The sequence below is a fragment of the Phaseolus vulgaris genome, chromosome 10 (genome assembly GCF_051622355.1).
Source record: "Phaseolus vulgaris cultivar YP4 chromosome 10, ASM5162235v1, whole genome shotgun sequence".
Lineage (NCBI taxonomy): Eukaryota > Viridiplantae > Streptophyta > Magnoliopsida > Fabales > Fabaceae > Phaseolus > Phaseolus vulgaris.
In genome coordinates this window covers 207,904-231,648 of record NC_143507.1, presented here as the reverse complement: position 1 = coordinate 231,648, position 23,745 = coordinate 207,904, and the positions used below count along the sequence as shown (strand labels likewise).

Genomic DNA, 23,745 nt, shown 5'->3' with positions numbered 1-23,745 from the left:
TAATTTTTTAGTTGCAATAATTATTCTGAGAGATTTCTGCAGATTAACTTAGCATGAAGTTGGTGAACAGTACTTCATTTTCTTCGTAAATATCTTATGGGAACATAATATTAGATAATTATTTATATAATGTAAATTTGTTCAAATTATTGTTTTCTATTGTAATGTATTTGTTATGACAAAAATTTATTCATTCCTTTTTATTTATAATTAGTTTGTGGACTCAAATTTATAATAAGTTAAGTTAATTTTTTTAACATTTTAATTTCATTTGCTCAATTTTATAATTTTTATATGTAAAAAATAATATTTTTTTAATTATAATATTAATATTTATATATAGAATGTTGTAAAATTTCACATGCATTGCACGGGTCAACATACTAGTTACAAATAATTGAAATCACACAAAATTTAAAAAATAATCTTCAGAGTTCTCTTCTCTTCTCTCACAAGTGTTTCTCTCCAAGCCTTTACTTGTTTGTCCTCCAAAGGTGAGTACCCCTTGCAATGTCCTTTGCCTTCTCTTAGGATGCTACCTAGCAGTTACCTCAATTCTCACAAAGAACAAATTCAAGGTATATTCAACTTCAAGAGGTCAATAATAAAAACAATAAAAACTCAATTTGAAAAGTGAAACTCAAAGGAGATTAAAGATAACAAACAAATATTATCCATAAAATCAGGACAAGCAAGAAATTAAAAGTTATCAAGAAAGTAGGCACTCAAAAGAAAATACCTAAAGGTAGGCAATAAAATAAATTACAAAATTAAAAAAAAATGACAAAATTTCTTAATAAAATATGAAATCCAAAATGGCTGGCCAATATAGCTTGGCCAAGGAATCTCCAATTGCCAAATTTCCCACCAAAATTTACGCTACCTCATTATTCAACAAATTGAATTTAACTTTAAAGCATGGGTCCCACCGTGTTATTGCAAATTCCAGTAGCTGCCAATACACACTTCTAAGTTCTAATTCACTTCTTCGTGTAAATTGGAAACACAAACTTCTCAATCCAATCTCGCGGGCCCCACAAAAAGTCTTGTTTAATTCTTCACCAAATTCACGCTTCTTGCACACCAATCTCTTTAATTACTCTATTTCAAAAGTCAAATTGTGGTCCCATGTTAAAATTTCCCTCTCGTGAAAATTTCATTCACCAATTCAACAATCAGATTGAATTAAAAGAAAATGGATCCCACCAAATCAACTCCAATTCAATAATTCTCATACCAATGTTCGATTTACTGTTGACTTAATTTCCAATTTGCTGAAATTTGCACCAAGAGCACAAAATCAATGCCACTTGAGTCAAATAATTTGCACCGTTTACAGCTGCACCGAACAACTCCAAATTTATGTTCTAGAGTTGCAATGAACCTCAACACAGTGGTCTGAACCAATTGCTTGTACCAAAACGGAATAATCAACACACTGATTGCAATTGCCAATCAATTTAGCTTCAAATTCTCAAATGTAACTTTAAGTGAACACTCTTGCTTTACCCAATTTTTTGCTCACGTGCAATTTGTTAGCACCAAATCAATTTTCTGCACTGTAACAATTTAGCTACTGCACCTCAAATTCAAATTCAAGCGATTAAAGCTATGAATTCTGCACTAAAACTCTGCACCAAGATGATCAATGTTCTCGCCGGTTGACTCGTATGTTGGTTGATTCGAACGACAGTCTTTGGCCTACTTATCTCCGCCTGAGAATCGAACTTCCTTGGTTGAAGAATCTCTCACTTGCAAAGACAAAGGGCGTCTTGGCGGCCGTTTGCACTCCGACGCTCAAGTTAGTACTGGGGCAAAGAAACAGTAAGTGTATAAAGTAGTTTCAGTCTTAGAAACGGTGTACCTTGCTAAGGTTCTTAGTGCCCTTATATAGGTTGAAACTAGGGTTTACCTCTGTTCCGTTACCTGTGTTTAGGGTTCCTTGGAGAATGTCCCTGCGCTGCGATTATACAATCTTAGCGTAATATGACACATAAAACTTTCCTTTACTGGAGTGCAACGACTAACAAAATGGCCGCCAAGGTACCTGTACCGATCAGGTAGTCGGAAGTGATGACGTGGCAACAAGCGATAATATAGGCGTGTTGAACGGGACACCTGGCTGACGGAAGGGAAGCACATTGGGAAGTCTGTGTAGTCGCCAATTGTTGACTTGGCGTTCTCCGATCTCTAGCATGTATAACCGGTGGTCACCAGGCTTGCGTCGTAGTCGCCGTATGTGAGTTCTGGGCGATCGAGCGGTTAGAGACCGCTTGAAAGGGCACATCGCCGAAAGATCAGGAAAGCTTATTCAAGGTTTCCAAAGGGTACGAGTATGGAGGACGAGTGATATGCTTGTCACGCAGCAGTGGAGGATGAGGTTATCAGATGATCATTCCCTGGCCAGAGATCAGAGCAAGGGAACAGTTTCTCAGAACATGCGTGGCGTGCAAGTGAAGCAGATCGTGATGGCGGCAGGCGAGACCACAGAGGAGGTGTGCATGGTGACACCCGTACTCGCCACTAGAAGGGTCGCGCTCCAAGGAAAGCTGTGCACCAAGTTACTCCTAGTATGGATAACTTAGTCGAATGGCTTGAAGAGTAGAAGTGACGCTCAAGTAGAGGACGCTCCAGATGATGACACGTGTACAGTTGGATGTGAGCCACGTGTCCAGAGGTGTAACCGTCAGGAGAGAGAAACGCTCAGGTATATAAGGAACTCTTAACAGATTTTTTAGGTACGTTTTCAATACGCTTGAATACGTTTTCCAGAACACTTGAGTACGCTGAGAGAATACTTGCACGGTTCCTTGAGTTTAGAGTTTCTCTCTTAGTATTTGGTGATTCCGTCACTGACTTGAGCGTCGGAGCGCGATCGACCGCAGCGGCGCCACTCTGTTTCTTTCAGGTTCTTGCGAGGAATCGAGACGCGAAGGACAGAGGCTAACGTGGTGCGAAGCTGATCCAGAAGGAGAAACCTTTGACTTGGCAAGGCTCTTGCACTCTGGTCAACCGGCAGGATCATCAGGCGCCCACCGTGGGGCCGTGTAAAACGTGTTTCCCATCCACAGCTTGAGTTCTTGAAGTTTCTGCGGTTTTTGTGTGGTTGTGTGCTGGTGCAACCATTTCCGGCGTTTTCCACCGTTCGTTTGTGTTTTCATTCGGTGTATCGGCGTTTTTCACCGTTCGTTCGAGTTTTGTTCGGTGAATTGAGGTTTTTTCACCGTTTGTTTGAGCTTTTGTTCGGCGAATTGAAGTTTTACACCGTTCGTTTGGGTTTTTAATTGGTAGTTTGAAGTTTCCACCGTTTGTTCGAGCTTTCGATCGGTTTCTTGAAGTTTCTTACCGTTTGTGCGGGTTTTCAATCGGTAAATCGAAGTCTTTACCATTCGATCGTGTTTCTGACCGGTGAATTGGGAGTTCTTGTGGAGAAGCGGTAGGTTCGCGCTGAGATTGCAAGTTTCTGTGGAGGTTTTGACATCCGAATCTATCGGCGTGCTGTTGTGGTTGCATTCTTGGAAGTTCTTTGGAGTTTGAGAGTTTTTGACCGATTGATTGCTGGATCGATCGTTTCGCTGGTGAAGGTGTTGTTCGTTGAAGTTTGATTTGCTGATTTTTCATGAGAAAGATGAGAAGCACGCGTTCACGTCCCATTGTGCCGACCGCTACCGAAGGCGCCATGACCATGGCGCAGATGATGGAGATCATGCGAGCATTGCAAGCAAATGTGGAGGCATCGCGCGTAGAGCAGGCGAAGATGCATGAAGACCTGGTCGCCTCTCAGGCCAGAAATGAGGAGCTCAGCAAAGTCACTGAGGAGTTGCGTCAAGCTCTTCAAGAGCAGAGATGACACACAATTGTTGAAGAAGTTGCGCCGTCATCGCCACCACGCGTTTTCCCAATGCCGTTTGCTCAGGCGATCACGGACATCCCAATCCCTGCGAGCGTGGTGCCTGTGAAAGCTTCTTTCACCGGCGTGGAGGACCCTGAAGCACATCTCACTGCGTTCCACACGCAGATGATGCTGTCAGGAGGCTCAAATGCTGTCTATTGCAAGATGTTTATGAGCACGCTCCAGGGAACAGCGCTGGAATGGTTCGTTAGCCTGCCTACAGGTTACAACCAATTTCCAGCAGTTTTCGAAGCTTTTCGTCGACCAGTACATTGTGAACAAGGCACCACCTAGGGTGTCTTATAACCTGTTCGACGCGAGGCAGTACCAGGGAGAGTCCCTCAGGGACTATTTGAATCGTTTTGGAGCACAGATGGTCCGCTCGCCCGCCAAAGACGAGGAGATGCTGGTATACGCCTTAAAAAAGGGTGTGCTGCCAGGACCTTTCTGTGAGGCGCTGATTAGGGGCCACCCCGCCACGTTTGCTGAGGTTCGGCGACTTGCTGTGGCCCACATCGCCGACGAGAGTGAGGTCGCCGAGAAGAGAGGGAGCGTGGCTCCTGCTAGGCCACGAGCCTAGACTAGAATCCAGCCGCAGAGGATGCTGGAGACGGCGGCGGCCAAGAAGGATCAAAGGACTCGCCATCCTTACGATCCAAAGAAAAATAAGGGAAGGGGTCCAGGGCGCCCTAGGGAGTTCAATCGCCCACCCAGATACAAGTTTGTCATGGGGTTGGCGGACCTGATCGCCATTCCCAACATAGCAGCCAGGCTTAAAGCGCCTGAGAAAGTTGGCGACAAGGTGTTAGGGCCAAAACCAAATGCATGGTGCGAGTTCCACCAGAGTTTTGGTCACACCCTTGATTCGTGTTTGGCCCTGGGTTACCAGCTCGACGATCTGGTCAAGAGCGGCTTCTTGAATGATTACCTGCTGGGAAAAGAGGACGGGGGGTGCGTCAAGCTCTCAGCCGGCGAGCGGTGAAGGCCAGCAGCATGAGGTGCCAACCCATGGCGAGATACACCATCGATGGAGGTCTCGGGTGGTGGATGCACTGCATCACAGAGGAAGAAATATGCAAGGTCTGTGATGACGGTGGATATGTTCGAAGATCACTCGCCAGATGTCGACATTACGTTCACAAAGGAAGATCTCAGGGACGTTGTGCCTCATGACAACGATCTCATAGTCGTCTCGCTAATCACGACGGGAAGGAAGGTTCACCGAGTGCTGGTGGACCAAGGAAGCTCGGCAGATGTAATGTTCTGGCCGACTTTCACCCAGCTGCAACTACCCCTTGACCAGCTAAAGCCCTATGGAGGATGCTTATATGGGTTCGCTGGCGACCAGGTGGAGGTCAAGGGGTACATCGAGTTGAGAACTACGTTCACGGACGAGGTGGCCTCGAGGACGGAGAAGATCAAGTACCTCGTCGTAAATGCCCCCTCAGCATATAACATTCTGTTGGGAAGACCAACCCTCAACAAAATAGGAGTTGTGCCCTCAACCAGGCACATGAAGGTTAAGTTACCATCGATGGAGGGGGAGGTGATCACCATCAGATCTGACCAGAAGGAGGCAAAGAAGTGCTATGAAAATAGCCTCAAGAGTAAAAGGTCAGTGAGTTACATCACCACGACGCCGCCTCCCGGTGTGGAGCCCAAGCCGACGGAGGGGCGAGCTGTTGCTTCGGCGATGGAGGTGACCGCCGACGGCGATGTCATCATGGTAGACGCTGAAGCAAGGGAAGAGAACACCGATCGGGAAGAAGAAGCGAGAAACCGCCCAGAGAAAGCTAGGGAGTCGGGAATAGCCAGGGCGGTGATCACCAGTGAAACCAGGCCCAAACCCGTCGAGGAGTGGCTCGAGAGGGAGATCGGGGGTAAGGTCTTCAAGTTGGGAAGATCTTTGGAAGGTGAGCTCCAAGACCAGATCGCCAAGGTGATAGAAAGGCATCTGGATGCTTTTGCATGGTTTTCTTCAGACATGCCGGGAATCGATCCCGATTTCCTGTGCCACCATCTAGCCATGGACACGCAGGTCAGACCAGTGCGGTAGAGAAGAAGAAAGTTTAATGAGGAGAGAAGACAGGCGATTAGGGATGAAACGCAAAAGCTCCTCGCCGCAGGCTATATCAGGGAGGTCCAATACCCGGAGTGGTTAGCTAATGTCGTACTGGTGAAGAAGAGCAACGGGAAGTGGCGCATGTGCGTTGACTTCACAGACTTAAACAAGGCTTGTCCAAAGGATTCATACCCTTTGCCAAGCATAGATGCCCTGGTCGACAGTGCAGCAGGGTGCAAGTTGCTGAGTTTTCTAGACGCCTTCTCGGGGTACAACCAGATAAAGATGCATCCTATGGATGAAGAGAAGACCGCCTTCATGACTGAGAGATCGTGCTACTGCTACAAGGTGATGCCCTTCGGGCAGAAGAATGCGGGGGCCACGTACCAAAGGTTGATGGACAAGGTACTTGCACCGATGCTGGGAAGGAATGTGCAAGCGTACGTAGATGATATGGTCGTGACTTCGCTGGAGAAAAACAAGCACGTCTCAGATCTGGAGGAGTTGTTTACCACAATCGCCAAGTTCAAATTGAAGCTGAACCCCGAGAAATGCATTTTTGGCGTAGAGGCAGGGAAGTTCTTGGGTTTCCTCTTGACTGAAAGAGGAATTGAAGCAAATCCTGATAAGTGTGCTGCCATCTTGGCGATGAGAAGCCCGACTACCGTGAAGGAAGTGCAGCAGTTCACAGGTCGGATGGCCGCCCTATCTCGTTTCGTGTCAACTAGTGGAGAGAAAGGCCATCCGTACTTCCAATGCTTGAAACGAAACAATAGGTTTGTCTGGACGAAGGAGTGTGAAGAAGCTTTCTCGAAGCTTAAAGAGTACCTAGCGAGCCCGCCGGTTCTGTGCAAACCCTTGGTAGGAACCCCTCTCAGGTTGTATTTTGCTGTAACTGAGAGGGCGGTGAGTACGGTGCTCGCCCAAGATCAAGATCATATCCAGAAGCCTATCTATTTCGTCAGCAATGTGTTACAAGGCCCGAAGGTAAGGTAACAGGCCTTGGAGAAAGCTGCACTGGCTGTAGTATTTTCGGCGAGGAGGTTGCGCCACTATTTTCACTGCTTTACAGTTCTGGTGATGACCGACCTGCCCATCCAGAAAGTCTTGAAGAAGCCCGATGCAGCTGGGAGAATGGTGAAGTGGGCGGTGGAGCTGTCGGAGTTCGACATCAAATACGAACCCCGAGGACCGATCAAGGGGCAGATTTTCGCTGATTTCGTGGTCGAGCTCTCGTCGGAAGCAGCGCGAGTTGAGGGAAACGATTTCCGTTGGGTACTTTCGGTGGACGGATAGTCTAACCAGCAGGGTAGCGGCGCTGGAGTCATCCTGGAAGGGCCCAACAGCGTGCTGATAGAACAGTCCCTGAGGTTTGCCTTTAAAGCTAGCAACAATCAAGCGGAATATGAGGCGCTGATCGCCGACATTTTGTTGGCTAAGGAGATGGGGGCTAGGGTGTTGATGGCCAAGAGTGACTCATTGTTGGTCACGAGACAAGTAACAGGCGAGTTCCAGGCCAAGGATCCGCAAATGGCGGCTTACTTGGAGTATGTCCAGGAGTTGAAGAGTTCCTTTGCCTCGTTTGAAGTGGTGCACGTACCCAGAGAGCAAAATGCCCAAGCTGACTTTCTAGCCAAGCTCGCCAGTTCGGGCAAGGGGGGTAGGCAGAGGACAGTCATTCAAGAAACTCTGAAGACGCCTAGAACATTTGTGGCAGACCACCAGGTTCTTCAGGTAAGCAAGTCGACGGAGAAAGCGGCGAGGAGTCACAGGTCCTTGACTCAGGAGACCTTGAGATCGCCGAGAATAAGAGCACGTCGAGGGGAGAGGATGAACGTGGCGCAGGTCTACGCTACGCATAGGCCAGACACATGGATAACCCAGGGCTTGGGCAGTGCTTTGCTCGAGCTCTTGTGTTTGTTTCTTCAGCTCTTCGGTTTCCTCGCGAGCTCGAGCAAGGTCTTCAACAACCTTTTTGCCTTCGTCCCGAGCTTGGGCCAACTCTGCAGCAATCGTCGTGGCCTCCTCTCGAGCTTTGGTGAGCTTAGCAATGGCATCGTCCCTTTCCTTTTCAACCTTTCCGAGGAGAACCTCCCGATCTGCAGACCTTTTCTCAAGGTTTTCCACCTTGGTCGCATCCGCCTTTTTTGCAGCCTCCAAGTCTGCCACTTTGAGCCTATAAGGGACCAACTTGCTTTCCAAGTCGATCTTCTCTTGTACTTGGAGGTGCAGTTTTTGGCGCAGATCGGAGGCTTCTTTGCGCGTGCTCCTCATCTCAGCATCCATGGCGTCCTCCAACCTTGAGTGCTCCAACTCGGTCATCAGCAGGTTGCACGAGAGCTTTTCAGCCTCAACCCTTGTAATCAGATTTGACTCCTTGAGCGCTGAGTTCTCCTCTTGGAGCTTCTTGAGTGAGTTCTTCACAGCTTTTGATACAATCAAGGGAAGATCCTCCGCCATCATCTTCAGCTTAGCTCTGAAGGGTCCCAAGATCTCTTTGAAAGAAGTTGGGAGGCTTGAGGTTGTTGATGGTGGAGGTGCTGGAGGAGTTTGGTGCTGACTTTCACCACCACCCTCTTGAGTTTGTAGGGCAAGTGGAGCTTCTTGGCGTGGTGGTGAGGTCGGAGACTCTGTTATCAAAATCGGCGAGTTATGAGCGCCCTCATCTTCGCCTAATGCGGCCCCAGCGATAGACGTGGTAGAAGGAGGACCCTCTCCAACAGATACGAACGGTGTGGAGGCGCTTGGAGGGTTCTCTATGAAATTGGGGTCGCTGCTCTCAATCACGGGGGGTGCGGCGGCCAAGGGTGTTGCTTGGACTGGTTGTGATGGAGCTGGAGGTGAGGGCGGTGTTGGTGTTGGGAGTGCGGGTGGTGAAGAGGGAGCCGCCCTTTTTCTCTTGGTGATGAGGCCGTCCTCAGTCTCCTCATCATCCTCTTCTTCCTCTTGCACCACTTGAGGAGCTTTCCTTTTTGGTTTCCTCAAGACCAGTTTTTTCCTTTGAGGGGCGGGCAGTACCCCAGAGGGAGTTGGACCTCGGGGGGGAGTCTTGCCTTGAGCAGCGGCGATCTCCACCACCGAGTTGGGCACGGTTTGAGAGCCCGCCGCGAGCTTGTGAGCTCAGGCGATCGCCCTCAGTTATGCTAGTTTCCCTTTGCCCAACATATTATCTGCACAAAATAAAGAACAGATGAGCAACCAAGGCAGAAGTAAAACATGCAAGCGTATTCATATAGAGATAACACAGGCATTACATGGATGAAAGATCAGAGTCAACACAGAATAATGAAATGCCAAAATAGAGTGGTGAAGACGCTAAGTTAGTGTTAACTCGAGGTGAAAGACTTGGTGCTGAGGCAGGAGCTAACCTATGTGAGCTTCGAGTTGGTCCTCAAGGAACTCGAAGGAGATTATTGAGGCGGTGGGGAGGGTGATGTTGGCAGCGGCCACACTCTTCCAGAAGAGGCAGAGATCTTTGTCTAACTCCCCCATGTTGTCGGGACTCCTTGGCCTCCTGAAGCTTTCTTTAGAGTCTTTGTTCCCTTTGTGTACCCAGTACAAGGGGAAGCCGTCGAGCAGGGAAGGGTCTTGGTCGTTTTGGCATACCTTGACGAACTTCCCCTTCCAGTCTTTGTAAGATTGCTGGAAGATCGAGAGGATTGACCTCCCAACAATCCCGTTCAAGCTAATCCAGAGGCGATCTCCGGGATTCTTAGCCTCGAACAGGAAAAGAAAGACGTCCACCGAAGCCGGCAGCCCCAAGTGGGCACAGATGATTTGGAACGCCCTCACGAACGTCCAGCTGTTGGGATGAAGCTGGCCAGGGGCGACGTTGAGCTCGGTCAATAGCTCTCTCTCGAAGCGAGTAAAGGGAAGCCTAAGCTTCACTTTCTTGAAGAATGTAGCGTAGATGAAGCAGAACAACTCACCGTTGTTCCCTTTATCGTCCGCGCAAATCGGTTCACCCGGGAAGCAAGGCAGCACGACCACTTTGTTGTCATGCTCCTTGTGGAAGGAAAGGTCGGACTGATCTCCTTTCCTCAGTCGGTGCACGCCCAACTCGGTGTTTATTGAGGATGTCTCTTTCAGCAGAGTTGGGGTGGCCCAAGGGTAGAGTTCTTTATAGTCTCGTGGAGGAAGGGAAGCTCATTCGGCGACTGGTGGAGTGGCCTGAGTAGGATTGGCGTGAGAAGAAGTAGGCCTCTCAGCCTGATTAGAAGGAGCACCAGAGGCTCGTGGTGGGTTGCGCGCTGGTGGAGGATTTGCCCCAGGGGCAACCCTACGCGTTTGGGGTGGAGGGTTTCGCGACGAGGAAGGAGGGTTAGCAGTGGACTTCGTGTGAGCCATCGCAGGAACTGCAAGGGAAAGAGAAAGGGATGAGATGAGGATAACAGAGAGCGACTCGATTGAGGACGAAGAAGACAGAGTGAACGAATAAGGGTTCGCTGAGATAAACGTTATGAAGGACGAAGCCCTAGGTTACGAGAAAAAGAGAAAATAGCCCACAATGTATGCTTCAGACAGATAATGGATGATGCAAACCGATTAAAATGCAGCAAGTGTCCATAGAAGGAGTAAAAGGGTTACCTTTTTGTGATCGGATGAGCGTTGAAGACAGTTGAAGATTGAGAGAGACGAGAAGCTTCGTGGTTCGCAGAGAAAATACTTAGAACGCTTGAGATTGAAGAAAGATGATGGAACAGTGAAAAGCGCGAAGGTTTTAAGGGTTTTCGAACGTTTTCGGAAGCGCAAACGTTAGTTAAAGACGACCGTTGATGAAGCCACGTATCGTGTGATTGGGAAAGGGGTTTGGTGGAGCGTCAGAAAGGCAGAGGGTACGAACGTACGGAAATCCGTACCAGCGCCACGTAGGCGATGACGTGACCTCTTAGTCTTTTCGCTGGTCAAGTCTCAGCTTAAGACTGGGGGGCTTGTGTACCGATCAGGTAGTCGGAAGTGATGACGTGGCAGCAAGCGATAATATAGGCGTGTTGAACGGGACACCTGGCTGACGGAAGGGAAGCACATCGGGAAGTCTGTGTAGTCGCCAATTGTTGACTTGGCGTTCTCCGATCTCTAGCATGTATAACCGGCGGTCACCAGGCTTGCGTCGTAGTCGCCGTATGTGAGTTCTGGGCGATCGAGCGGTTAGAGACCGCCTGAAAGGGCACATCGCCGAAAGATCAGGAAAGCTTATTCAAGGTTTCCAAAGGGTACGAGTATGGAGGACGAGTGATATGCTTGTCACGCAGCAGTGGAGGATGAGGTTATTAGATGATCATTCCCTAGCCAGAGGTCAGAGCAAGGGAACAGTTTCTCAGAACATGCATGGCGTGCAAGTGAAGCAGATCGTGATGGCGGCAGGCGAGACCATAGAGGAGGTGTGCATGGTGACACCCATACTCGCCACTAGAAGGGTCGCGCTCCAAGGAAAGCTATGCACCAAGTTACTCCTAGTATGGATAACTTAGTCGAATGGCTTGAAGAGTAGAAGTGACGCTCAAGTAGAGGACGCTCCAGATGATGACACGTGTACAGTTGGATGTGAGCCACGTGTCCAGAGGTGTAACCGTCAGGAGAGAGAAACGCTCAGGTATATAAGGAACTCTTAACAGATTTTTGAGGTACGTTTTCAATACGCTTGAGTACGTTTTCCAAAACACTTGAGTACGCTGAGAGAATACTTGCACGGTTCCTTGAGTTTAGAGTTTCTCTCTTAGTATTTGGTGATTCCGTCACTGACTTGAGCGTCAGAGCGCGATCGGCCGCAGCGGCGCCACTCTGTTTCTTTCAGGTTCTTGCGAGGAATCGAGACGCGAAGGACAAAGGCTAACGTGGTGCGAAGCTGATCCAGAAGGAGAAACCTTTGACGTGGCAAGGCTCTTGCACTCTGGTCAACCGGCAGGATCAGTACCAACTCATGCACCAATGTTGCGGGGCCATCTGTACTATGGGTGCCCTAAGTATTCATGTGCCATGTATGCGGTCTACCGTGAAACCCTAACCCTAGCGGGCCTTAACACCTCCAAGGGTTGTTTACTTGTGTCACGCTCAAATGCGCTATACACACCACGTGCATGGATCCCTCGTGACTTAGGCTTTTTCTTAGTATCTAGGCGTTAACTTCATGTTAACTCATATTGCCGGAATCGGAAGTGAAAGCGGAAGAAGAACTTACATGAACCAATTCCAACTAAGCACGAAAGGAACCGAAACTTTTGATTCTGTTTTCGGACTTCCAATTCCAGATTCAAATTCTCCTTCGACGCCGTTTGCAGTTTAAGACGAAACCACACTCGCAAAGTCTTGTAGTGCGAAAACTGTGGAAGTGTCGCGCACCGATTTCACTCACACATCACACCGAACTTGTTCCGATTCCAATTTCATGAATGCTCAGAAGATGAAGAACAACAACACAAATCGCAAAGAAAATGATGATGATATTTTGGCACCTGCTCCATCTTACACCCACAATAAAATATTAATATTTGTAATAAAAGAAATTAAAAAAAAAGAGAAAAAATCTCCTTAAAAAAATATGTAAAATGTTAAAATAATTTTTAAAATTAAAAAAATTAAAAATGATTAAAATATTAATATTTATTGAGGTGTAGAGTGGAGCACGGTGTCAAAAAAACATTTTCTCAAAAAAAAGGAAAAAAAAGGAAAAATTTGAGGAAAATCTGAAAATCTAAACCATATATGCTATTGGTAGTGCAGATCCAACAAATTTCATAAACAGTTCACATTACTACTCACACCACCAAATTTCTTTTTAAACCACGAAAAATTTTTGGAAAATTTTCGAGAACTTTCGAAAATGATTTTTGAAGAGAATGATAACGGAAACCTAACTCAAAGAAAATTGCTAATAATCTAGTAGCAATTTATGAACTCAAAAATGAAAATAAAAAACACTCAAGAGCTCTAATCTATGAAGAAATTTGAAATTTTTTTCAAAAGTTTAACCAATGGAGTTTATGACAATTTTTGGACTAAACATGACTTTAAACAAAACATTTATGATTATAAAATCAAAATGACTCAAATATAAGAAAATTTCACCGAACAAATTTGAAGAAAACTCAAAATTCAAAAGCACACATGAACATGAACATGAACACAAGAACACCTAAAAGCACATACATGAAGATTCAAGTAAGAACAATTAATTTGACCAGAACAAAAAGACAAAAAAACACAAAATCAATCGATAGAAACAAGACATGAAAACAACTCGGAATTATGAAAAAAATAGAAGAAGATCTTACAACCTTAGCTCTGAATACCAAATGATGGAAAAAAGCTCTTCTTCTAGTAGTGATCTTTGTAATTTCTTCTTTGGATGGATGATGGAGGAGATATGAGGAGCGGAAGCATTAAAGAAACTCAAGAGGAGTTTCCATGGATTGAAGTGGAGTTAGGAATTTGTGAGAGTGAGAGGTGAGACCAACTCATTAGGAAAAAGTCTAGGCTAAGTCTTGAAGGAGACTAACCTAGGGAGAACTTAAGAACAAGTAAAATGACCAAAAATAGGCAACATTTCATTACTAATTCCAAGTTTAAAAAATACATGTATAAGAGACTCCTATTTATAGGAGAAAGTCTCTCAAAAACTCTCAAATGAGAGTGTGACAAGTGTCACCACCTTATTGGTGCAAATCCTCTCCATTTAGGAGAAAACATGTGGAGCCTCATGCCTTCCTTGCCTACATTTCTATTTGCACCCCTCTTTTACTATTTTACACTTTACTTTGTTTTCTATTTACATATTTCTCTACTTTGGCCTAAAATACAAGGCCCAAAACTTCCTAACTACTCTATACAATTTTTACAAGGCTAAGAAGAAGAAAAAGACTCTACAAAATTTTCATTAAAGCTCGATCTTTATCTATCTTCTTGGTCAAAAGTTGAGGCTGGACGGTTTCCATCATTATGGGTGCGGCTTTTCGAAGTAATTGTAACTATTTCAAGTTAGACTGTCTTATGGATGCGGCTAATCAGAGTAACTGTAACTATTCCGAGTTAGGCCGTCTTGTGGGTGCGACTAAACGGAGTAACTGTAACTGTTCCGAGTTAGGTCGTGTTATGGGTGCAACAAATCAGAGTAACTGTAACTATTTTGAGTTAGGCTGTCTTATGGCTATGGTTACTCGGAGTAATTGTAACTTTTATGAGTTAGGTCGTCTTATGGGTACGGATGATCAGAGTAATGGTAACATTTTCGAGTTAGGTCATCTTATTGGTGCGACAACCAGAGTAATTGTATCTAATTTAGTTAGGTCATGTTAAGGGTGTGGCTAATTAGAGTAACTGTACTTTTGTAGAGTTAGGTCGTCTTATGGGTGCAACTGATCAGAGTAACTGTAGTTGGTCCGAGTTAGGCCGTCTTATGGGCGTGGCTTTTCGGAGTAACTGTAACTATTCTGAGTTAGGTCATCTTATGGGTATGGCTAATCGGGGTAACTGTAACTGTTTTGAGTTAGGTCGTCTTGTGGGTGCGGCTAATTAGAGTAACCATAACATTTTCGAGTTAGGTCGTCTTTTGGGTACGGCTAATCGGAGTCACTGTAATTGTTCTGAGTTAGGCCGTCTTATGGGTGCGGCTAATCAAAGTAACTGTAACTGTTCCGAGTTAGGTCGTCTTGTGGGTACGACTAATCAGAGTAACTATAACATTTTCGAGTTAGGTCGTCTTCTAGGTGTGGCTAATCGAAGTAATTGTAACTGTTCTGAGTGAGGTCGTCTTGTGGGTGCGGCAAATTGGAGTAACTGTAACTGTTTCGAGTTAGGTCATCCTATTGGTGCGGGATTCAGAGTAATTGTTTCTGTTTTAGTTAGGCCGTGTTAAGGGTGCGACTAATCGAAGTAACTGTAACTAATCAGAGTCAGGCCGTCTTATGGGTGTGGCTGATCAAAGTAGTTGTAACTCTTCTGAATTGGGTTGTTTTGTGGGTGCGGCTAATGGGAGTAAAAATATTTGTTCCGAGGTAGGTCGCCTTCTGGGTGCGGCTAATCGGAGTAACTGTAATTGTTCCGTGTTAGGTCGTCTTATGGGTGCAGCTAATCGAAGTTACTCTAAGTATTCCATGTTCGATCGTCTTATGGGTGTGGCTAATCATAGTAACTGTATTTGTTCCGAGTTAGGCCATCTTACGGGTGAGGCTTACTGGAGTAACTGTAACTGGTCTAAGTTAGATTTTATATTGGGTACAGCTAATCGAAGTAGTTATAACTGTTCCGAGTTAGGTCGTCTTATGGGTGCGGCTAATCGGAGTAAGTGTAACTATTCCGAGTTAGGCATTCTTGTGAGTGCGGATAATCAAAGTATTGTAACTTTTCTAAGTTAGGTCTTCTTTAGGGTGCGACCCATCAAAATAACTGTATGTGTTCCAAGTTAGGTTGTCTTATGGGTGGCGCTAATCGGAGTAAAATTAACTATTATGAGTTAGGTCGTCTTATGGGAGTGACAAATCAAACTAATAGTAACTATTTCGAGTTCTGTCGTCTTATGGGTGTGGGTAATCGGAGTAACTGTAATTGTTCTGTGTTAGGTCGTCTTATGGGTGCGACTAATCGAAGTAATTGTATGTATTCTAAGTTCGGTCGTCTTGTGGGTGCGGCTAATCATATTTGTTCCGAGTTAGGCCGTCCTACAGGTGTGGCTAATCGAATTAACTGTAATTATTCTAAGTAAGGTCATTAGGCTATCTTATGGGTGCAGCTAATCGGACTAACTGTAATTGTTCCGTGTTAGGTCGTCTTATGGGTGTGACTACTCATATTTGTTCCGAGTTAGGTTGTCTTACGAGTGGGGCTAATCGGATTAACTTTAACTATTCTAAGTAAGGTCGTCTTATGGGTTCGCCTAATCGACGCAAGTGTAACTTTTCCGAGTTCGGTTGTCTTTTGGGTGCGGCTAATCAGAGTAATTGTATCTGCTCTGAGTTAGGCCTTCTTATGGGTACGACTAATCAGAGTAATTGTAACTATTCTAAGTTAGGTCGTCTTATGGGTGAGGCTAATCGAAGTAACTGTAAATGTTTCGAGTTTAATCGCCTTATTGGAGTGGCTAATCGGGGTAACTTTAACTGTTCCGAGATTGGCTGTCTTGTGGGTGCGGTTAATAAGAGTTGTAAGAATTGATGGCTTAAACAAGAGAGGGGGGGGTGAATTGTTTATAAATTTTTTTCGCAAAGATTGAATAAGAATGAACCTTTATCAAACAGTCACATATAAGAAATTAAGGAAAGTAATCAAACAATGATACATAAATTGTTTACAAAATTTTAACCGATTGAAAATGCATTTTAATCGGTTGTTTATATATGATCCGGTCGGTCATCGGTAGTCGATGACGTCAGCAGCAGATAACCACGTGGACCACCCGCAGGGTGACACGTGGATCAGGTGGCGGAGAAATCAGGGAGGAGATCACCCGGTATGGTGATCGGTGGTCAGTAACCGAGTGGCCACCGACAGATCAGTTCCAAGATAAACACCCGGGGGAGAACGCGAGAAGCAATAGAGCACCGATCATTCATCGGGTGCATGGTCATCGGGGTTTCATGTTACACGCAGTTAAACTGGGACTGAGATTCCCAGCGAGAGCGTTACGCATGGACCTCACATGATCATACCTCAGAGAAAGAGGAGCTCCTCGCCGGTAGAATCGTGCACGAGAGTGGCCTGAGGGAGTTAGTAAACCATTCAGTGATTAGTGACTCTCTTAACCCATTACGTGTCTGACATCGTGAAGGGGAAATCGTGTATGCAGAGAGCAATGCTTGGTGAGTGTGCCTAGTCCAGCCACACCTGGCGTTCTCCTGGGAGTGTTCGATTTACCCAGATGGAAGAAGCGCGCTAAGTTACTCCGCAAGGGAATAACTTAGGCGCACAAAGAGATGCGCTAAGAGCCCTTCAGGTAGTGGCACGTGTACGGTTAGATGTGAGTTGCATGCCTCCACGTGGCAGCATCTGAAAGGGGCGCGGCCAAGATAAAGGTGCACTCCGTGTCGTGAAAGGTACACACAGAAAACGCAGACACCCACGTCTTCACTGATTGTGGTACGTTTTCGCACAAAAGCATAACAGAATTCTGACACACGCAGAGAATAGCGTAGCAGAATTCTGTTAGGCACAGACACAGAGAGAGAATAAAAAGAGAGAATCAGAGAGAGATAGATACACATTATTTTTTTTGGTGATTATGTGACCTAACTTGAGCGTCGGAGTTCAAACGGCCGCCAGAGGCGCTGTCTGTGTGTTTTGCAGGTTGCGTTTGAAGTTCCTGGAGAAGGTTCTACGAGCACTCTTGCGGATAGCACAGTTGCATAGGCGGGGTAAGGAAGCGACAAAGCGATTCCTCCACGTTGGAGTTGGCGACAGGATCATTTGGTGCCCACCGTGGGGCCCATGTGAATCGTGGTCCCTAGGGGTGGCAAAACGGGGCGGGCCGCGCGGGCCGGCCCGCAGCCCGCACCAAAAAACGCGGGGCGGGTTCCCTTTTCTGACCCGCCAACCCACTTAAGCCCGCCCCGCATAACCCGTGGCCCGTGCGGGCTTACGACGGGGCGGGGCGGGCTGACCCGCCAACCCGCTTATGTGAAAACTGATGTGTGTTGTGCATGTGCTGCTCTGCTGGTGCCCTTTTTTTTTCCCCCAAATTCATTCACACACATTCAATTTGAAACCCTAAAAAATACAAACAGCAAGCATCTGCAACCGCAAAGCTGCCGTCATGCCTCTCTTCCTCCACGAACACCATTGTTTGTTTTCGCCGTCCTCCACCGCCCCGCCAGTCGCTGCCATTCTTCCTCCACGAACACCACTGTTTCCGCCGTCCTCTACCGCCAGTCGCTGCCATTCTTCCTCCACGAACACCACTGCTTTCGCCGTCCTCCACCGCCAGTCGCTGCCATTCTTCCTCCACGAACACCACCGTTAGTTTTCGTCGTCCTCCACCGGCAACACCAATCTGCGACCGTCGCCCTCCACCACTGTCAATTTTCGTCGTCCTCCATCGCCAACACCAATCTGCGACTATCGCCCTCCACCACCGTCTTCCTCCAGGTTCTATCTCTTCCTCCTTAACCTTCCACCATCTGCAACTGCCATTTTTACTCATGAGAATTTTTTTTTTCCATTACTTTTTTTCTGCAGTTTTAGGATTTTAGTCATTCAAGATTTGTGGAGCAACAACTTGTTTGTATTTGTTATCGTATTGGCTTTGTAGGTGACAACTTTCTGCTTTGGGGTAATTTTTAAATTCTACATCATGTTGGTTATGTTGCATTTATCTCTTTGTATCTATGGTTATATTTAGATAGGTTCTTATGTTTATGCTATTAATTAATCAGGATCTTAATTTTGAAATTGGAATGGCTGAAGAAGAGGATATTAATATTCCCGAATGTGAAAATGAAATTGAGAAAGATGATTTTGAAAATCAATCTGAAACTGTTGAAGGTGACAAAAAGAAAAGGGATAAGACTACCACCTCTAATTGTTGGAAGTACTTTACTAAGATTGGGGTGGATAAAGATGGAAAAGAAAGGGCAAGGTGCAATAGTTGCAATAGAATATATCTAACTGGTGGAAGAAAATATGGCACTTCTCATTTAAATCGTCATATTATGAAATGTGATAAAAGAAAAACTGAAGATGTGGGTCAAATGATTTTAGATATGCAGGGAAAGTTGAAAGGAAAAAAGATAGATCAAGTTGTTCATCGTGAATTGTTGTCTAATCTAGTTATTAGACATAATTTGCCTTATAAATTTGTTGAGTATCCCGAACTTAGGACTTGGATAAGCTACTTGTGTCCTGATGCAATTATGATTTCTAGGAACACTGTTAAGGCTGATATTGGGAGAATGTATATAAAAGAAAAGACAGTGCTTAAGGAATTGCTTGTTTCTATTCCTAGTAGGATATGCTTAACTTCTGATTTATGGACATCTATTAATACTGAAGGTTTCATATCATTGACTGCTCATTTTGTTGACCTAAATTGGAAGTTAAATAGCAAGCTACTCAACTTTTGTCATATGCCGCCCCCCCATACAGGTTTTGAGTTGTCTAAGAAAATTTATGATTTTTTACAAGATTGGGGATTAGAGAAAAAAATATTTTCTATCACTTTGGATAATGCTTCTACTAATGATGTTCTCCAAAATACTCTAAGAAGCCAACTTCTTTTACAAAACGGTTTGATATGTGGTGGTGAATTCTTTCATGTTCGTTGTTGTGCACATATATTAAATTTAATTGTTCAAGAAGGACTAAAGGTGCTTGGTGAGGCTTTGAACCAAATTAGAAATAGGATCAAATATGTGAGGGGTTCAGAGAGTAGAATGGTGAAATTCAAACAATGTCTGGAAAAGTTTAGTGATATTGATGCATCATGTGGTTTGTGTCTTGATGTCCCTACAAGGTGGAACTCAACTTACTTGATGCTTCAAAGTGCTCTTAAATATCAACGTGTTTTTGGAAGTTTGCACTTGGTTGATGAATCTTATAAATATTGCCCTTCAGAGGAAGATTGGCAGAGAGCAGAAAAAATTTGTAAGTTCTTGTTACCCTTTTATGATATCACTACCTTGATTTCTGCTACAAGTTATCCAACTTCCAACTTGTATTTTTTACAAGTTTGGAAAATTCAAAGCTTGTTGATAGAAAATGTGAAAGATGAAGATGCACTAATTAAGAATATGGCTGAATTGATGATAGTCAAATTTCAAAAATATTGGGATGAATATAGTGTTGTACTTGCATTTGGTGCAATTTTAGACCCAAGGATGAAGTTAGAAACATTGAGTTTTTGCTTTGAAAAAATTGATTCATTGACTTGGGAGTTGAAATTGGAAAACATCAAGCAAAAATTATACAAACTTTTTGCCGAATATTCTAGCAAAGGTTTGAGAGCAACAACATCAAATACTCTAAAGTGTAAGCAAGGACAATCTTCATCCCCATCTACTTCTAAACCAAGTCTTTTTTATGTAAGTTGCTTACTTGAATGTACTTCAGTTCATTTTTTAGTTTTTGTTGTACTTGCCCCATGTTACTAACTTATTACATCTATAATAGGAATTAAAAATGCGCAAGCTTCAAGTAGCTAATCAAAGTGGAAAAACACAACTTGACACTTATTTGAATGAGCCAACTTTGGATTTTGATTTTTTGGAGCATATGGATGTGTTAGAGTGGTGGAAAAATAATAGTCAACGTTTTTCGGATAACCACAGTTGCATCAGAATCTGCATTTAGCATTGGTTCTCGAATTCTTAACAAGTATAGGAATTCTCTTTTGCCTGAAAATGTGGAAGCAATTATTTGTACTTCTAGTTGGAAGCATGGATTTTCTGAAGGTAATTTATTTATTTTAACCAATTCTATTGTTATTGTATTATTTTTGGAAGCATGGATTTTTTGAGGGTAAATTCATTCTTTCATTGTCATTGTTCAAATGTATGCAGATGATGGAAAAGATTATAATTATCAAAAAGTAGAAGATGAAAGCTCTTCTAAGGTTGCATCTAATGTTCTTGAAGTGGAAGAAGATGACATAATAGCAACTGCATAACAAGTGTTTGATGTGATAACTGCTCTTGATTGTTAATTGTTGCTTATTTATTCAGTGTTGTTTTTGAGTTCATCAAATCTCTTGTAAACTATTGATGATGTGTATTTGTTTTTTGGCCACCTTATACAATCAATTTCAGAATTTGTGAGGAGTATTTGTTTGTCATACTTTCTAGTACACCGCAGGTTGGATTAATTCATAATTTCATATTACATCTATATATAATATTTTATTTATAAAAGTTATGCGGGCCAGCCCGCAAGCCCGCGGGCCAGCCCGCATGCGGGGCGGGTCACGAAAACTGGCCCGCATTTTGCGGGCCAAAGCGGGGCGGGCCAGCCCGCTTTGCCACCCCTAGTGGTCCCATCCACACCAAAGTTTCTGAATTTTCTCAAAGTTTTGCTGAGTTTTTGCTGAGAAAATGAGGAGAACAAGACAAACATCACCTGTGCCATCTGCTGAGGAAGGAGCTGTGACAATGGCGTAGGTCCTGGAGATGATGCGTGCGCTGCAGGACAGTGTCGCAGCGTCGAGAGTTGAACAAGAGAAGATGCAGGCGGAGTTGGCTGCATCGCAGAGTAGGAATGATGAGCTGAATCGCGTTAATGAGGAGCTGAGAAGGACGTTACAGACGTAGAAGGAACGCGCAGTTGGAGAAGGGATGTCAATGCCACCATCGCCTCCGAGAGCGTTCCCTATGCCATTCTCCCCTGAAATCATGCAAACCATGGTACCTCCCAACCTAGTGGGAGTGAAGGCGTCGTTCACAGGGGTAGAAGATCCAGAAGCGCATCTGACGGCGTTCCACACTCAGATGATGTTGTCTGGGGGCTCAGATGCCGTGTATTGCAAGATGTTCATGAGTACATTGAGTGGAATCGCCATGGAATGGTTCGTGAGTCTGCCAGAGGGTCATATCACGTCCTTCCATCAGTTTTCGAAGCTTTTCACTGAGCAGTACATCGTTAACAGAGCACCTTCAATGGTGTCGTACGATCTGTTCGATGTACGCCAATATCAAGGTGAGTCGCTGAAAGACTACCTCAACCGCTTCGGAGCACAAGTGGTTAGATTGCCCAGCAAGGACGAGGATATGTTGGTGCATGCGTTTAAAAAGGGAGTGCTGCCTGGTCCCTTCAGTGAGTCGCTCATCAGTAGCCATCCCAGCACCTTTGCAGAGATCCGGCGACGCGCGGTGGCACACATAGTGGCAGAGACAGAGGTTTCTGAGAAAAGAGGAAGTGTTGCACCGCTGAAGCCGCGTGGAGGACAGGGGAAGCAACAACAGCACACGAGGGTGCATGAGGCAAAGGAGGGAAAGAAGGTGCAGGGGAAACCTCGCCCTTATGCACCCAGGAAGGACCAGGGCAGGGGGCGTGCAAGGGAGAATAATGCACCCCCAAGATACGATTTCATGGTAGGGTTGGCGGATCTGATCGCCCTTCCTGCCATAGCCGCGAGACTCCGAGTACCAGAGGAGACAGACAAGGTACTAGGGAGGAAAAAGAACGAGTGGTGTGAGTTTCACCAAGCCTTTGGTCACACACTCCACTCCTGCTTGGCGTTGGGACACCAGCTGGCGGAGTTGGTGAAGTCTGGGTTCCTGGCAGATTACCTGCGGGAGGCGTAGGGTGATCGCGCATCGGGGGCCCAGGCAGGAGAACAGCAGCATGAAATCCCTGTGCATGGGGAGGTGCAGACGATTGCGGGGGGCTTCTCCGGTGGGGGATGCACCGCATCACAAAGAAGAAGGTATGCTCGATCGGTAATGGCCGTGGACTCGGTGGACGAGGGCCATTTCCCCGAGGTAGATATCACTTTCAAGAAAGCTGATCTACGGGACGTTATACCGCACGACAACGATCCTGTGGTCATCTCCCTCATCACAGCAGGAAGGAGAGTGCACAGAGTGCTCGTGGACCAAGGGAGATCGGCAGACGTCATGTTCTGGCCGATGTTCAACAAGTTGCAGCTGTCCCCCGATCAACTAAGGCCGTATACCGGATGTCTTTACGGCTTTGCAGGGGATCAGGTAGAGGTGCGGGGGTACATTGAGCTGAGGACGACGTTCACCGATGGAAAAACAGCCCGCACCGAAAAGATAAGGTACTTGGTGGTGAACGCCCCTTCTGCGTACAACATCTTGCTGGGAAGGCCAACACTCAATAGGTTGGGTGCTGTGCCATCGACGAGGCACATGAAGCTGAAGCTGCCGTCGATGGAGGGGACCGTAATAACCATCAAGTCAGATCAGGCTGAGGCTAGGCGCTGTTATATGAACAGCCTCAGACAGAAAAGGAGCATATGCCATGTCACCTCAACACCACCACCAGGTGTGCTCGAAGAGCGATCGGTGGTTAGGGGAACGCGTGGCGATCAGGAGATGGAGGCTGCTACGCTGGGAGGGCTCCCAGGTAGCTCAGGTGGAAGCAGAGGAGGAGGGCATGATCACTCCTCGCGAGTCAGGGATCGCGAGGGCGGTCATCGCCAGCGAGAGAAGACCCCACCCAGCTGAGGGGTGGGTAGAAGTAGATATAAAGGGGAAAAAGTTCAAGTTGGGAGGATCGCTCGGCGAAGAAGAACGAGGGCTGATCGCCGGGGTGATCGAGAAGCACATGGGCGCGTTCGCATGGTCAGCATCTGACATGCCAGGAATCGACCCTGACTTCCTTTGCCATCGCCTGTCGATGGATCCTAAAGTCTGACCTGTGCGTCAGAGGCGAAGGAAGTTCAACGAAGAGAAGAGGAAAGTTATCCACAACGAAGCGCAAAAGCTCCTGGCCGCAGGGCACATCAGGGAGATCCAGTACCTAGAGTGGCTAGCGAACGTGGTACTGGTTCAGAAGCCAAACGGCAAGTGGAGGATGTGCGTGGACTTCCCTGACCTCAACAAGGCATGCCCCAAAGATTCCTACCCTCTACCCAGTATAGACGCTCTGGTGGATAGCGCATCAGGGGGGAAGCTACTCAGTTTCTTGGATGCATTCTCAGGATACAACCAGATCAGAATGCACCCCAGGGATGAATGCAAGACAGCATTCATGACTGAACGGTCTTGCTACTGCTACAAGGTAATGCCGTTCGGGCTGAAGAATGCGGGGGCTACCTATCAGCGACTTATGGATAGGGTGCTCTCGCCTATGCTCAGAAGAAACGTGCATGCATATGTAGATGACATGGTGGTCACATCCCGAGAGAAGGAGC

General features: G+C 45.9%; 1 pseudogene; it reads left to right on the top strand.

Moving 5' to 3' along the window:
• The first annotated feature begins 13,889 nt into the window (after nucleotides 1-13,889).
• Nucleotides 13,890-20,541, top strand: LOC150023859 (zinc finger BED domain-containing protein RICESLEEPER 2-like; annotated as a pseudogene).
• The last annotated feature ends 3,204 nt before the right edge of the window (nucleotides 20,542-23,745 follow it).